This window comes from Arachis stenosperma, chromosome 3, assembly GCF_014773155.1.
Source record: "Arachis stenosperma cultivar V10309 chromosome 3, arast.V10309.gnm1.PFL2, whole genome shotgun sequence".
Taxonomy (NCBI): Eukaryota; Viridiplantae; Streptophyta; class Magnoliopsida; order Fabales; family Fabaceae; genus Arachis; species Arachis stenosperma.
In genome coordinates, this window is record NC_080379.1 from 73822696 (window position 1) to 73837833 (window position 15138).

The 15138-nt window shown below is 41.9% G+C and overlaps 1 non-coding gene across 1 annotated transcript; it reads left to right on the top strand.

The window, feature by feature from the left end:
- Positions 1-2567: 2567 nt before the first annotated feature.
- On the top strand, positions 2568-2675 carry LOC130971282 (small nucleolar RNA R71). The gene has a single exon (XR_009082509.1). It is a non-coding gene; the product is annotated as a small nucleolar RNA R71 (small nucleolar RNA).
- Positions 2676-15138: the final 12463 nt, after the last annotated feature.

Consider the following 15138-nt stretch of genomic DNA (forward strand, 5'->3'; position numbering starts at 1 on the left):
GGAGAAGAGAGGGTTGTGTTGTGTGAAAATGAAGAAGGATAGAGGGATTTATATAGTGGAGGGAGAGGGATTAAGGTTCGGCCATATTGGGTGGGTTTGGGTGGGAAAGGGAATTTGAATTTGAAGGTAGGTGGGGTTTATGGGGAAGAGTGGATGGATGTGAGTGGTGAAGAGGTGATGGGGAAGAGAGATTGAGGTGATTGGTGAAGGGTTTTTGGGAAAGAGTGTTATTGGATTGTGTGAAGAAGAGAGAAGGTAAATTGAGGTAGGTAGGGATCCTGTAGGGTCCACAGATCCTGAGATGATCCTGTCGGATCCACAGATCCTGAGGTGTCAAGGATTATCATCCCTGCACCAATGAGGCGTGTAAAATGCACTCTGCATGCAATCCTGGCGTTTAACTCCAAATTGATGCTTGTTTCTGGTGTTAAACACCAGTTCTATGCTTGTTTTGGGCGTTCAACGCCAGTCTGCAGCATATTTCTGGCGTTGAATGCCAGTTTCATGCTTGTCTCTGGCGTTTAACGCCAGCTCTCCTCAGGGTGTAATCCTGGCATTTAAATGCCAGATTGTTGCTTGTTTCTGGCATTCAACGCCAGATTCATGCTCTGTTTTGGCGTTAAACGCCAGCCAAATGCTCCTTACTGGCGTTCAAACGCCAGTAAGCTCTTCCTCCAGGGTGTGCTGTTTCTTCTGCTGTTTTTTATTCTGTTTTTGATTTTAGTATTTGTTTTGTGACTCCACATGATCATGAACCTAATAAAACATAAAAGAAGAAATAAAATTAAATTAAAATTAGATAAATAAAAATTGGGTTGCCTCCCAATAAGCGCTTCTTTAATGTCACTAGCTTGACAGTATGTTCTCATGGAGCTTCATAGGTGATCAGGTCAATGTTGTGGACTCCCAACACCAAACTTAGAGTTTGAATGTGGGGGTTCAACACCAAACTTAGAGTTTGGTTGTGGCCTCCCAACACCAAACTTAGAGTTTGATTATGGGGGCTTTGTTTGACTCTGTACTGAGAGAAGCTTTTCATGCTTCCTCTCCATGGTTGCAGAGGAAGATCCTTGAGCCTTAAACACAAGTTAGTCCCCATTCAATTGAAGGACCAATTCTCCTCTGTTAACATCTATCACAGCTCCTGCTGTGGCTAAGAAAGGTCTTCCAAGGATGATGCATTCATCCTCCTCCTTCCTAGTGTCTAAGATTATGAAATCAACAGGGATGTAAAGGCCTTCAACTTTTACCAACACATCCTCTACCAATCCATAAGCCTGTCTTATTGACTTATTTGCCATCTGTAATGAGAATGTGGCAGCCTATACCTCAAAGATCCCCAGCTTCTCCATTACAGAGAGTGGCATAAGATTTATACCTGACCCCATGTCTCACAGAGCCTTCTCAAAGGTTATGGTGCCCATGGTACAGGGTATTAGGAATTTACCAGGATCTTATTTCTTTTGAGGTAAAGTTTGCTGAACCCATGTATCTAGTTCACTAAGGAGCAAGGGAGGTGCATCTTCCCAAGTCTCCTTACCAAACAACTTGGCATTCAGCTTCATGATGGCTCATAGATATTGAGAAACATGCTCTCCAGTTACATCTTCATCCTCTTCAGAGGAATAATAGTCTTCAGAGCTCATGAATGGTAGAAGGAGGTTTAATGGGATCTCTATGGTCTCTATATGAGCCTCAGATTCCTTTAGGTCCTTAATAAGGAACTTCTTCTTGTCTAGGAGACGTCCCATGAGGTCTTCCTCTTTGAGATTCACGTCCTCCCCTTCTTCTCTAGGTTTGGCCATTTTGATTAAGTCAATGGCCTTGCACTCTCTTTTTGGATTCTCTTCAGTATTGCTTGGGAGAGTACTAGGGGGAGTTTCAGTGACTTTCTTACTCAGCTAGCCCACTTATGCCTCCAAATTTTTGATGGAGGACCTTGTTTCACTCATGAAACTTAAAGTGGCCTTAGACAGATCAGAGACTATGTTTGCTAAGTTAGAGGTACTCTGCTCAGAATTTTCTGTCTGTTGTTGAGAAGATGATGGAAAAGGCTTGCTATTGCTGAGCCTATTTCTTCCACCATTATTAAAGCCTTGTTGAGGCTTTTGTTGTTCCTTCCATGAGAAATTTGGATGATTTCTCCATGAGGAATTATAGGTGTTTTCATAAGGTTCACCCATGTAATTTACCTCTGCCATTGTAGGGTTCTCAGGATCGTAGGCTTCTTCTTCAAAAGATGCCTCTTTAGTACTGTTGGATGCATTTTGCCATCCATTCAGACTTTGAGAAATCATGTTGACTTGCTGAGTCAACATTTTGTTCTGAGTCAATATGGCATTCAGAGCATCAATCTCAAGAACTCCCTTCCTCTTAGGTGTCACATTATTCACAGAATTCCTCTCAGAAGTGTACATGAATTAGTTATTTGCGACCATGTCAATAAGTTCTTGAGCTTCTGCAGGTATTTTCTTTAGGTGAATGGATCCACCTGCAGAATGGTCCAGTGACATCTTAGAGAACTCAGATAGACCATAATAGAATATATCCAGAATGGTCCACTCTAAAAGCATGTCAGAAGGACACCTTTTGGTCATCTTCTTGTATCTTTCCCAAGCTTCATAGAGGGATTCACCATCTTTCTATTTGAAGGTCTGAACATCCACTCTAAGCTTGCTCAGCTTTTGAGGAGGAAAGAACTTAGCCAAGAAGGACGTGACCAGCTTATCCCAAGATTCCAGGCTATCTTTAGGTTGTGACTCCAACCATGTTTTGGCTCTGTCTCTTACAGCAAATGGGAAAAGCATGAGCCTGTAGACTTCATGATCTACTCCATTAGTCTTAACAATCTCACAGAACTGTAAGAACTTAGTTAAAAACTGGTAGGGATCTTCTGATGGAAGTCTATGGAACTTGCAGTTCTGTTGTATTAGAGCAACTAGTTGAGGTTTCAGCTCAAAATTGTTTGCTCCAATGGCAGGGATTGAGATGCTTCTTCCATCAAATTTGGAAGTAGGTGTAGTATAGTCACTGTTCCGAGGGTTACCTGAAACTGTAGGTCGATCTCGGATGAGATCTTCTGTACTGGTCGGAGCTGTTGTGTCTGACTTGTTGGACTGGTTGCACTGCTGATCCTTCGTCACCGGAGGGTGGGGGGTACCTGCAAGAGACTCCGATGCTTAAGTTAGCATGGGTATTAAACAGGTTTTATGTAGAATCAGAGTATGAGTTATACCTGGGTGCTCCAGTGTATTTATAATGGTGAGATGTGGCCTCCTGTGGATAGGATAAGTTAGTTATCTTATCTTATCTTTAAGTGAGGTCATCTTATCTTCAAGGGAACCGCCTTTATCTTTCTGGGCTTTAGCCGCCTTTAGATTGGGCTATGTTCCTTCGTTTTGGGCCTGCTTTGGGCTCCTTTGGCGAGTTGGCCGAGCTCTTTGAGAAGAGGTCGGGCATTTGGCCGAGCTCTTTGAGAAGAGGTCGGGCATTTGGCCGAGCTCTTTGAGAAGAGGTCGGATATTGGCCGAGCTCTTTCAGAAGAGGTCGGATATTGGCCGAGCTCTTTAAGAAGAGGTCGGATATTGGCCGAGCTCTTTAAGAAGAGGTCGGATAGCCTGACCTGAAGAGGTCGGTTGACTTGTTGCTAAACATCCCAGGTCGGACATCTTGACCCAGGGTATGAACAGTGCCCCTGCTTGAGTTCGATCTTTTCGTGAGATCGTGTTTTTCAGAGCTTCGATCTCTTTGGAAGTCGTGCTCAAGCATCTGTCTGGCTTTGATTCTTCATTGCTTTGAAATCTTTTGCAGATTTTCTAGAGGTTTGGTACTTCACAGTCCGTCCTCTTTTGAGTAGTAGTGTGGGTTTTCTACCCTTGCCTTCTGGATCACTCCTTGCTTTTGTGTTGACAACCCTCTGCTTTGGTGAAGTTATCCTTGCGGCTTGATATCCGGACTCTTAGTGACTTGTCTGATGACTTTTTAGTGTTCTTTGTATAGAACCTTTTTAGTCTCGGATGACGTACGTAGCCCTGTTTGAGATTGTGACTTCTTTGAGTGGAGTTGTATCCCATTTAGCTAAGCACTTTTGAGCTTTAAGGTTTTTTCTTAACCTTTTGGCTTGTTCTTTTTTTGAGATTTGTACTTGCGCCTCTTCTTAGCTGACGTCGACCTGTACGACTTTGCCCCTGCTTGAGTTCGATCTTTCCGTGAGATCGTGCTCTCTTTGGGGGAAGTCGTACTCAAGCATCCTGACTTTGGTCGATCTTGAGTAGTTTTATCTTGTGCGAGTTTGGCATTGCCTTTGGCCGTTGCGAGATGTCTTTGTCCCCTTTGTGGATCTTTGTAGAGTGTCGGTATTTTGTTGTCCGACCTCTTTTGATCACTGCCGGTTTTGTCCACTTTCTGCTTGGTTGCGGTGGTCCTTGGGGCTAACTTGTCCGACGACTTTTTAGTGTTCTTTGGTAGAACCTTTTTAGTTGGTCTGAACAATTTTGATAGCCTTGTCATGGAGCCGTGGCTTTTTGGGCAAAGCTATGTCCCTTTTAGCGCACGCTTTTCGTTGGTCCAATTTCTTGTGTCGACGAGCTGTAGCTTTCGTTGGTCCGACTTCTTGTCGGTCCAAGCTGTGGTTTTCGTTGGTCCGACTTCTTCTTGTCGGTCCAAGCTGTAGCTTTTGTTGGTCCGACTTTTTCTTGTTGTTCCAAGCTGTAGCTTTGGGCCGACTTCTTCATGTCGGTTGCTTCTAAGTTATTTCTAGTAATCCTCTTTATTGGACCTCTGTCAGGTCTCTTTCAGGGATTACTTTTTATAACTTTTTGTTTATGGGACGACTTCTTTACGTCAGTCCCTTCTCCAAGTTATTTTTTGTAATCCTCTTTCTTGGACCTTTGTCAGATCTCTTTCAGGGATTACTTTTATAACTTGTCCGTTGTAGGAGACCGACTTCTTTATGTCGATCTCTTCTAAGTTATTTCGTAACCCTCTTTCTTGGACCTTTGTCAGGTCTCTTTCAGGGATTACTTCTATAACTTTATTATTGTAGGAGACCGACTTCGTCATGTCGATCTCTTCTAAGTTATTTCGTAACCCTCTTTCTTGGACCTTTGTCAGGTCTCTTTCAGGGATTACTTCTATAACTTTATTATTGTGTGTTCATCTTTGCCGATTTGTAGCAAGTGGTTGGCATCTCTAGCTCGTCCTTTGGGTGAATTGCGTTTTCACCTTTATCGGACGACTCAACTTTATCGTGGTCGTGCAGTGAAATTGTTTTTCACTTTCTCGAAATTGAATGATGAATTCGGTTTTCATCGTGGTCGGGCGGTGAAGTTGGTTTTCACCTTGCCGACTTGTCGCTTTGTAATCGGACGATGAGTTTGGTTTTCATCTTGCCGACTTTGTCGTGATTGATGGTGTTTTTGTGGAAAACGAATTTTCCAAACACATAGATCTAACCGGCAAGTGTACCGGGTCGCATCAAGTAGTAATAACTCACTTAGAGTGAGGTCGATCCCACAGGGATTGATGGATCAAGCAATTTTAGTGGGTGATTAGTTTAGTCAAGCTAACATTTAAGTGAATTTGGATGAAGTGTAACCAACAGAAATTAAATAGCAAGGAAAATTAAAGTGCAGAAAGTAAAATTGCAGGAAACTTAAAGAACAAGAAAGTAAAATTGCAAGAATCTTAAATGACAAGAAATTAAATGACTGAAACTTAAAGTGCAAGAAATGTAAATTGCAGTAACTTAAATGGCAAGGAATATAAATTGCTTGAATATAAAAGGGAATTGAGGGCTGGGATTGCAGAATCTAAACAAGGAGAAAGTAAAATGCAACAATCAATAAAAGTAGAAGATGAATTGGAATTAACTAAAATTCAAACAGAAACGGAAATTAATTCTGCAGCAAAGGTTCACAGAAGAACCCAAAGTAAAATGGGGTCTCAGGTCTCAAGAGACTAGGTAGCAGAGCCTAGATCTCTATTTGCCTTCCCAGATCCAAGTTCACAAAGCAATTGACAAGGAATTGAAGAAGAAGCAGTAAAGGGAATGTAAATGAGTTCAATTATGCAGAAGAGAAATTAAAGAGTTCTTGAGTGGAGATTGAGACAGAATTTCCTCAATTCTTAACACCCAAGAATCAAAACAAGAAAATTAAAAATGCCCAAGCAAGAACGAGGAAGAAGAGAGATCAATTCTCCTCCCTAATTCTCTGAAAGCTCGGTTCAGTCTCTCTAGGAAAGTTGCTAAAATTCAAAGCTCAAAAGAAAGTGCAAAATTCAAAAGCTAAGCAAAAGGTCCCTCATTACATCAAACTAGCTCCTATTTATACACTTTCTATCCTTGGATTTTGGGATTTGGGTGGGCTTTTGATTTGGTGAAGAAATGAATTGAATTGGTTTTTTAATTCAATTTTTGGCCCATAAAGGAAAATTGCTTCCAGGAGGCTGCCCTGCCCTTGTGGAGGGCAGGGCAGAAATTTGGTGCATGGTGCATGAGGTTGGTGCGGCCTTGGTGCATGTTGATGCGAGTTGGTGTGGCCATGGTGCTGCCAGGAGCGCAAAACGCTGCCCTGCCTGCGCCAAGGGCAGGGCAGAAAATTGTGGTGCTGCCAGGAGAGGATCGTGGTGCGCGCTGGTGCTGCCAAGGAAGGATTTTGGTGCGTGCGTTGGTGCTTGGTGCGCCAAATTTGTGTGCTTTCCAAATGCTGCCCTGCCCGCGCCAAGGGCAGGGCAGGGTCCTTTCCTTCATGTCCCAAGTTCGAATCACGGAGGAGGCAAACACGCTACTTCTTTTCCTTGGTTTATTTTTGCTTATTTTTGGCCCTTAAAGATGCCTCTCGTTCCTGCCTCAATTCTGCGCCAAATATGGATTGTGATATATCGTTGGAAAGCTCTGGATGTCAGCTTTCCAACGCAACTGGAAGCACATCAATCGGACGTCTGTAGCTCAAGTTATAGCCCTTTGAAGGAGGCATGGTCATGCTGTTAGCGCCCAGATTTTAACTTAGCCAAAATTTTGCTTCCAAGACTTAATGTGCATCACGATCCTGCCCTTGGCAAGGGCAGGGCAGAATCGTGCTGGCTGCTTCCTTCCTTGATTTTGTCATGGGCCACGCTTTTAAAAGCGTGGCCTAAGGCTCCAAAGTGTACCCCAACTTCAAAGTGTACCCCAAAGCTCTTTTTTTTCTCCTTTTTTGTGCTTCTTTGCTTCTTTTTCTTCTTATTTCCTACAAGATTTATAAAATTAAAATATCAAGAAAATATATCATTTAAGTACAAAAAGCATTCAATATTTAAGCACAAATCATCAATTTCTTGTATGAAAAAGCATAGAAAAAGGGTATATGATGACTTGTCATCACAACACCAAACTTAAACCTTGCTTGTCCCCAAGCAAGAAAAGAATCATGCAATAAAGATTGACAATCCAAGGTAAGAAGAATAGCAACTCAATGTTCATGGTAAGCTAGTTTTCTATGCATGCTACAATTACAAAAGAGATGTAAATGATTGATGCTTCTATCTAGCTTATTTTATGAAATCATTTTCTTATAATTCTTCCTTGAAACAAGCTTTTGATTTTTTTTTTTTTTTTAGCTTCTCCTTTTGGGTGCTTTGCCCCATGAGTTAATAACAAAGCTACGACATCTAAATGCTTTGTTTTCAAGTATTACCACTTGATACATAAGCACCACAAGCATTTAATTAGAGGACTTCATTAAGCTCATTTTTCTTTTCTTTTCTTGACTCTCTAATCATTGATGCTCAGAGCCTTGAGCTTTGAGGGAGTGCTTTTGCACTTGAGCCTAGCCTTAACTTCTAAGTGTTTTGTTTTCAAGCATTTGGCTTGATACATAAACACCACAAGCACTTAACAAATAAATTGCCATTGGTACTCAGAGCCTTCAGCTTTCTCATTCTTTCCCTTTTTCTTTTTTTGCTTTAATTGTATTTGCTTCCTTCAAGGTTTTCATGATTTCAAAAGATTTCACAAAATGTTCTAGATGAAAAACTTCAATTAAATAAAATCCAATGCAATTGAGCAACAATTAATCATACTAGCTTTCCAATACTTGTATGCACATGCTAAAATCTTCTTTAATGCCTTGTTTGTTTATGATCATGATGCTTTATTGCTTTTGAATTCACAAAGCTCAAGTTGGTAGTTATAATGCCACAGCAACATGTTACAAATCAAAATTTAGGCTATGCTTATTCATACCACACATGCATACAAAGAAGATAATGTGACAATCATGCAATTTAAAGTGCTAGAAATAAATGAGAGGAAAAGGAACTTTACAACCTTGTAATCCATCTTCTCTATTGTTGTCATTTTCCTCCCATTCTTCTCCTTCCCATACCAAATTAGAATGCTTGCTCTTCCTCAAGCAACAATTAGAACAATGGTGGTGGGGTCTAAAATAGATCATGAATGTCTCACACAAAAGGATGTCAGTAGCATATGTGTTTAGGCAAGCAAGATTAAGAGTAACCATCAAGGCACAGAGAAATAAAAACTATGATTGCAAACATAAGATGGTGTGCATGATACATTGCATAAAAATATAAGTGGCACACAAAACTTAGTGTGACACTTTCTCTTGGAATTGATGCAAGTATCTTGTAAGTATTTGAACCAAATTTTGTTGCATAGCAACACCAAACTTAGAATGCAATCATATGTCAATTTATTTGAACTAAAACTAAACAAAAGAAACTGTTATATGTTAAATACAATCACCGAGCCAAGAATATGTCATGAATAAGGATCTCTTGGTGATATATTAACAAAAACAGTTAAGAAGCAAAATAAGTGGAAGTATTAAAAATAAAGAAGTAACTAAAGCAAACAGAATAATAAAGTGTCAAACCAAAAGAAAAACAACACTACAAAGGCCTTATGATTATGCAGACAAGTGGTGTTGCTTAATGAATTGCATAAAAAATAAGTGGCACACCAAACTTAGAATCTTGGTGTGTCACTTTCATTTTTGATTTGATGCAATCATCCAAAAAGATTGAGAACAATTTGTTGCAAGGCAACACCAAACTTAGAATGTAACCATATGCCAATTTATTGAATTTAAACAAAGCATAGAAAGAAATGTACCTACGGTTGGGTTACCTCCCAACAAGTGCTCTTTTAGTGTCATTAGCTTGACATATTGCTCTTCACTTTCTTCCTCTTCTTCCAATTGGTTAAGAGGAATGACTCCAAGAGGGGAGAAGTTTCAGCTCTTGTCCCCTTTCTTGGTTTCCTCTCAGCAAGCTTTCTTTTGAAGTTGGCTTGGTTGAGCTTGCTTGCTGACTTAGGGACAGAATTGGTGCTCTTGTTAGTTGCCTTCACTTCTTTGAGTCCAGGTCTTGGTGGTTGTGTGATTATTGGAGTTTTGTATTCATCCAAAGCCTTTTGAATTGGTGGTTCCATGAGCTTTTCTGCTTCACTTGAGTTTGGACGTTCTTGATTGTCCTCCTCACTAGCTTGTTCTTCCCCTTCCTCTTTTACACTCAACATTTGCTTTAGTAGCTCTTTCATGGAGGAGGTTTGTTGATCTTCCCATGCTTTCTTCATCTCCTCTTCATACCTTTCAATCATGGATTCAAGTGTTGAGAGTTGTTGGGTCAGGAAAGTTTGTGAGAGTTGTGAGTCTTCATGTTCCCTTGTCATCTCAAGTGCAATTTCATTTTCAACCACCTTGTTCTTCGTTGAAAGTTCACTTGATACAGTAGCCTCTTCCTCTGTTTTTCCTCCTTCTTTGTTGCACTCACCACTTGAGCTAACATTATTTCCATGTTTTTGAATGAATTTTCTTGCTCGTTCCATGATATCTGTAACTCCCTCTCATATTTTTCAAACATGGTCTCAAGCTTTGAGAGGCTTTGGTTCATGGAAGTTTGTGTGGGTGGTGAGTTTTGAAAGGGGCTTTCTGTTGAAGTATGGTCAAGTGATGATGTCTTTGGATGAATATCATATGGAGCACTAGAATTCCCTTCCCAGCCATCATTAGAATCATGACTTGCATCATTTTGTGGTGGAAGGAAATATCCCATATGGTTCTCTTGCTCATCTTGTGTTTCTGAAGCAAATCTCCATGAGTTGGAGTGCTCAGAATGTGTATTTTCTTGGTGATATTCCCAGCCATCATTAGAGATCGGTGATGGTGGGTGATATCCCATAAAATTTTGTTTGACCATAAGATGAGTTGAACTCCATTTGTATTTTGTAAACATCAATGAAATTAGAAATTCATGTCACAGGGATAGAATTTCTTAGTGAGGCAATAACTCAAACACCTTGCTATCAATTTAAAACAGAGAACAAAAACAAAAAATGCTTGATCTAGACTTCTCACCCACTTAATCATTGTTGATCTAAATCAATCCCCGGCAACGGCGCCAAAAACTTGATGGTGTTTTTGTGGAAAACGAATTTTCCAAACACATAGATCTAACCGGCAAGTGTACCGGGTCGCATCAAGTAGTAATAACTCACTTAGAGTGAGGTCGATCCCACAGGGATTGATGGATCAAGCAATTTTAGTGGGTGATTAGTTTAGTCAAGCTAACATTTAAGTGAATTCGGATGAAGTGTAACCAACAGAAATTAAATAGCAAGGAAAATTAAAGTGCAGAAAGTAAAATTGCAGGAAACTTAAAGAACAAGAAAGTAAAATTGCAAGAATCTTAAATGACAAGAAATTAAATGACTGAAACTTAAAGTGCAAGAAATGTAAATTGCAGTAACTTAAATGGCAAGGAATATAAATTGCTTGAATATAAAAGGGAATTGAGGGCTGGGATTGCAGAATCTAAACAAGGAGAAAGTAAAATGCAACAATCAATAAAAGTAGAAGATGAATTGGAATTAACTAAAATTCAAACAGAAACGGAAATTAATTCTGCAGCAAAGGTTCACAGAAGAACCCAAAAGTAAAATGGGGTCTCAGGTCTCAAGAGACTAGGTAGCAGAGCCTAGATCTCTATTTACCTTCCCAGATCCAAGTTCACAAAGCAATTGACAAGGAATTGAAGAAGAAGCAGTAAAGGGAATGTAAATGAGTTCAATTATGCAGAAGAGAAATTAAAGAGTTCTTGAGTGGAGATTGAGACAGAATTTCCTCAATTCTTAACACCCAAGAATCAAAACAAGAAAATTAAAAATGCCCAAGCAAGAACGAGGAAGAAGAGAGATCAATTCTCCTCCCTAATTCTCTGAAAGCTCGGTTCAGTCTCTCTAGGAAAGTTGCTAAAATTCAAAGCTCAAAAGAAAGTGCAAAATTCAAAAGCTAAGCAAAAGGTCCCTCATTACATCAAACTAGCTCCTATTTATACACTTTCTATCCTTGGATTTTGGGATTTGGGTGGGCTTTTGATTTGGTGAAGAAATGAATTGAATTGGTTTTTTAATTCAATTTTTGGCCCATAAAGGAAAATTGCTTCCAGGAGGCTGCCCTGCCCTTGTGGAGGGCAGGGCAGAAATTTGGTGCATGGTGCATGAGGTTGGTGCGGCCTTGGTGCATGTTGATGCGAGTTGGTGTGGCCATGGTGCTGCCAGGAGCGCAAAACGCTGGCCTGCCTGCGCCAAGGGCAGGGCAGAAAATTGTGGTGCTGCCAGGAGAGGATCGTGGTGCGCGCTGGTGCTGCCAAGGAAGGATTTTGGTGCGTGCGTTGGTGCTTGGTGCGCCAAATTTGTGTGCTTTCCAAATGCTGCCCTGCCCGCGCCAAGGGCAGGGCAGGGTCCTTTCCTTCATGTCCCAAGTTCGAATCACGGAGGAGGCAAACACGCTACTTCTTTTCCTTGGTTTATTTTTGCTTATTTTTGGCCCTTAAAGATGCCTCTCGTTCCTGCCTCAATTCTGCGCCAAATATGGATTGTGATATATCGTTGGAAAGCTCTGAATGTCAGCTTTCCAACGCAACTGGAAGCACATCAATCGGACGTCTGTAGCTCAAGTTATAGCCCTTTGAAGGAGGCATGGTCATGCTGTTAGCGCCCAGATTTTAACTTAGCCAAAATTTTGCTTCCAAGACTTAATGTGCATCACGATCCTGCCCTTGGCAAGAGCAGGGCAGAATCGTGCTGGCTGCTTCCTTCCTTGATTTTGTCATGGGCCACGCTTTTAAAAGCGTGGCCTAAGGCTCCAAAGTGTACCCCAACTTCAAAGTGTACCCCAAAGCTCTTTTTTTTCTCCTTTTTTGTGCTTCTTTGCTTCTTTTTCTTCTTATTTCCTACAAGATTTATAAAATTAAAATATCAAGAAAATATATCATTTAAGTACAAAAAGCATTCAATATTTAAGCACAAATCATCAATTTCTTGTATGAAAAAGCATAGAAAAAGGGTATATGATGACTTGTCATCAGTGATCGGGCGATGATTTTGGTGTTTCACCTTGCCGACCTGCCGTAGTCGGGCGTCTTTGGTAGGAAACTTTTTAGGGAATCTGCAATCTTTTAAACAATAATATAAAGATAAGAGTGTGTACATGTTAGTACTTACCTTTCTAGGTCGGGCAATCTTTTTGGATCTCGGCCTGGCGCCCTTTTTAGATTGCAGGCATGCCATGACCTTGGTAGCTCTTGCCCTTCAAGTTCGGGCAGTCTGTAGCAACCTTTCCCCAGTTCTTCTAAACAACTTGGTCCTTTCCAGTTGGGTGCTAGCTTTCCTTCTCCAGGTCGAGTTGTTCCGATATCATTTCGGATTAGGATAAGGTTGTTGTTGGCAAAGCTTCGCTGTACTACCTTCTGATTGTATCTTTGAGGCCATTCGACGTTTTAACGCCTCTTCCTTGATCGGAGCTCTCTCTCGGACTCTTGGAAGTAGGTTGAGTTCTTTCCTTTGGATTTGGGAGTTGACCTCTTCATTGTAGAAGATCATTCTTGGGGGATCCTTTTTCGATCTCTACTGGGATCATTGCCTCCATTTCGTAAATCAATCGGAAGGGTGATTCCCCTGTGGTGAAGTGTGGAGTTGTTCGATATGCCCATAGGACTTGTGGGAGCTCTTCAGCCCGAGCTCCCTTTGTGTCCTTTAGTCTCCGTTTTAACCTAGCTAGTATGACTTTGTTGGCAGCTTCTGCTTGTCCATTGGCTTGTGGGTGTTCTACGGATGTGAATTGGTGCTTTATTTTCAAGTTAGCCACTCTTTTCTTGAAACCTGTGTCCGTGAATTGAGTGTCATTGTTTGTGGTGATGGAGTAAGAAACCCCAAACCTTGTAATAATGTTCTTGTACAAGAATTTCTGACTTCTTTGAGCAGTGGCATTAGCTAGGGGCTCTGCCTCAATCCATTTTGTGAAGTAATCCACCCCTACAATGAGGAACTTGACTTGTCCCGATCCTTGGAAAAATAGTCCGAGGAGGTCGAGTCCCCTCTTTGCGAACGGCCAAGGTGATGTTACACTGATGAGCTCCTCTGGTGGGGCAATGTGGAAGTTGGCATGCTTTTTGATGTAAAGCTTTGACTTTGTATTTGGGTTTTTGCTCTGTTGTTGCCTCCAAAGGGTGCCCTTGGACTTTTGTGTGAGTCCTGGGGTTTCCCTTTTACTGCCACGTCTGTCACTTTATGTTTTACTGTTATTGTCCGAGTTGTTTCCTTATTTGCCCGAGTTGTTTGGTAGTAATTCCATAGTCGACCTATGTCTTTGAGATGTCTACTAAGATCCCGGACAGCGTGTCTGATTAGCTGGATTTCATAGTTTAAATGCGTGTTACTGTGGCTGACCCTGAGTACATCCCTTATACCGCCTTCGAGACCGATTTGTTGTGGTCTTGTAATGTAGCTCGGATGGGGCTTCTGTTATTGCCCCTTGGTTGGCTAGTTTTGAAAATGCATCAGCTCGGGCATTCTGCTCTCAAGGTATGTGTCGGACCTCATATCCCCGAATTGTCCGAGCTGTTGGTGCTGGTTGGTTTTGAAAATGCATAAGCTCGGGCATTCTATGTGTCGGGCTTCATTTTTCTCCGATTTGTCCGAGTTATTTTCTGTTTTTGTCCAGAGTCCCCCGAATTGTCCGAGATGTTCTCTGGTTTTGTCCAAGGTCTCCCGAATTATCCGAGCTGTCCTCTGTAGGATTCTTCCAGCTAAGTTTGTTTTCTGCAGGATGCCCTTTATTGGCTGGTTGGTTGGAACTCTGATAGTGTGAGCTTGAAAGTATGGGTGGAGTCGTCGAGAGGTGAGTATGAGGGTGTAGGCGATCTTTTTCTATCTGTTGATAGGTTAGTTCGGTCCCTTGTAAAGCTTTGCTGATGAAGTAGACGGGTTGTTTCCCACTTTCGTCTTCTCTGACTAGTGCTGAGGCTTTTGCGTGACTTCCCACTGCGAGGTATAATGAGTTCTTCACTTTCCCGTGGTCTGGAAAGGATGGGTGGTTGCCCCAAGAATTTTGAAATCTCGGAAGGCTTGTTCGTACTCCGTTGTCCTTTTCAACTCGTCCGACCTCCTTGGTGTGAGGTGGACGTTCAACTCGTCCGACCTCTTTGGTGTGAGGTAGATGTTTAACTCGTTCGACCTCTTTGGTATGAGGTGGACCTTCAACTCGTCCGACCTCTTGGTTGTGAGGTGGACCTTCAATTCGTCTGACATCTTCAGTGTGAGGTGGACCTTCAACTTGTCCGACCTCTTTGGTGTGAGGTAGGCCTTAACTCGCCCGACCTCTTCGGTGTGAGGTGGACCTTCACCTTGTCCGACCTCTTTGTTGTGAGATGGACCTTCAACTTGTCCGACCTCTTTGTTGTGAGGTGGACCTTAACTCGCCCGACCTCTTCCGTGTGAGGTGGACCTTCAACTTGTTCGACCTCTTTGGTGTGAGGTGGAGCTTAAACTCGCCCGACATCTTCAGTGTGAGGTGGACCTTCAACTTGTCCGACCTCTTTGGCGTGAGGTAGGCCTTAACTCGCCCGACCTCTTCGGTGTGAGGTGGACCTTCACCTTGTCCGACCTCTTTGTTGTGAGATGGACCTTCAACTTGTCCGACCTCTTTGTTGTGAGGTGGACCTTAACTCGCCCGACCTCTTCCGTGTGAGGTGGACCTTCAACTTGTTCGACCTCTTTGGTGTGAGGTGGAGCTTAAACTCGCCCGACATCTTCAGTGTGAGGTGGACCTTCAACTTGTCCGACCTCTTTGGTGTGAG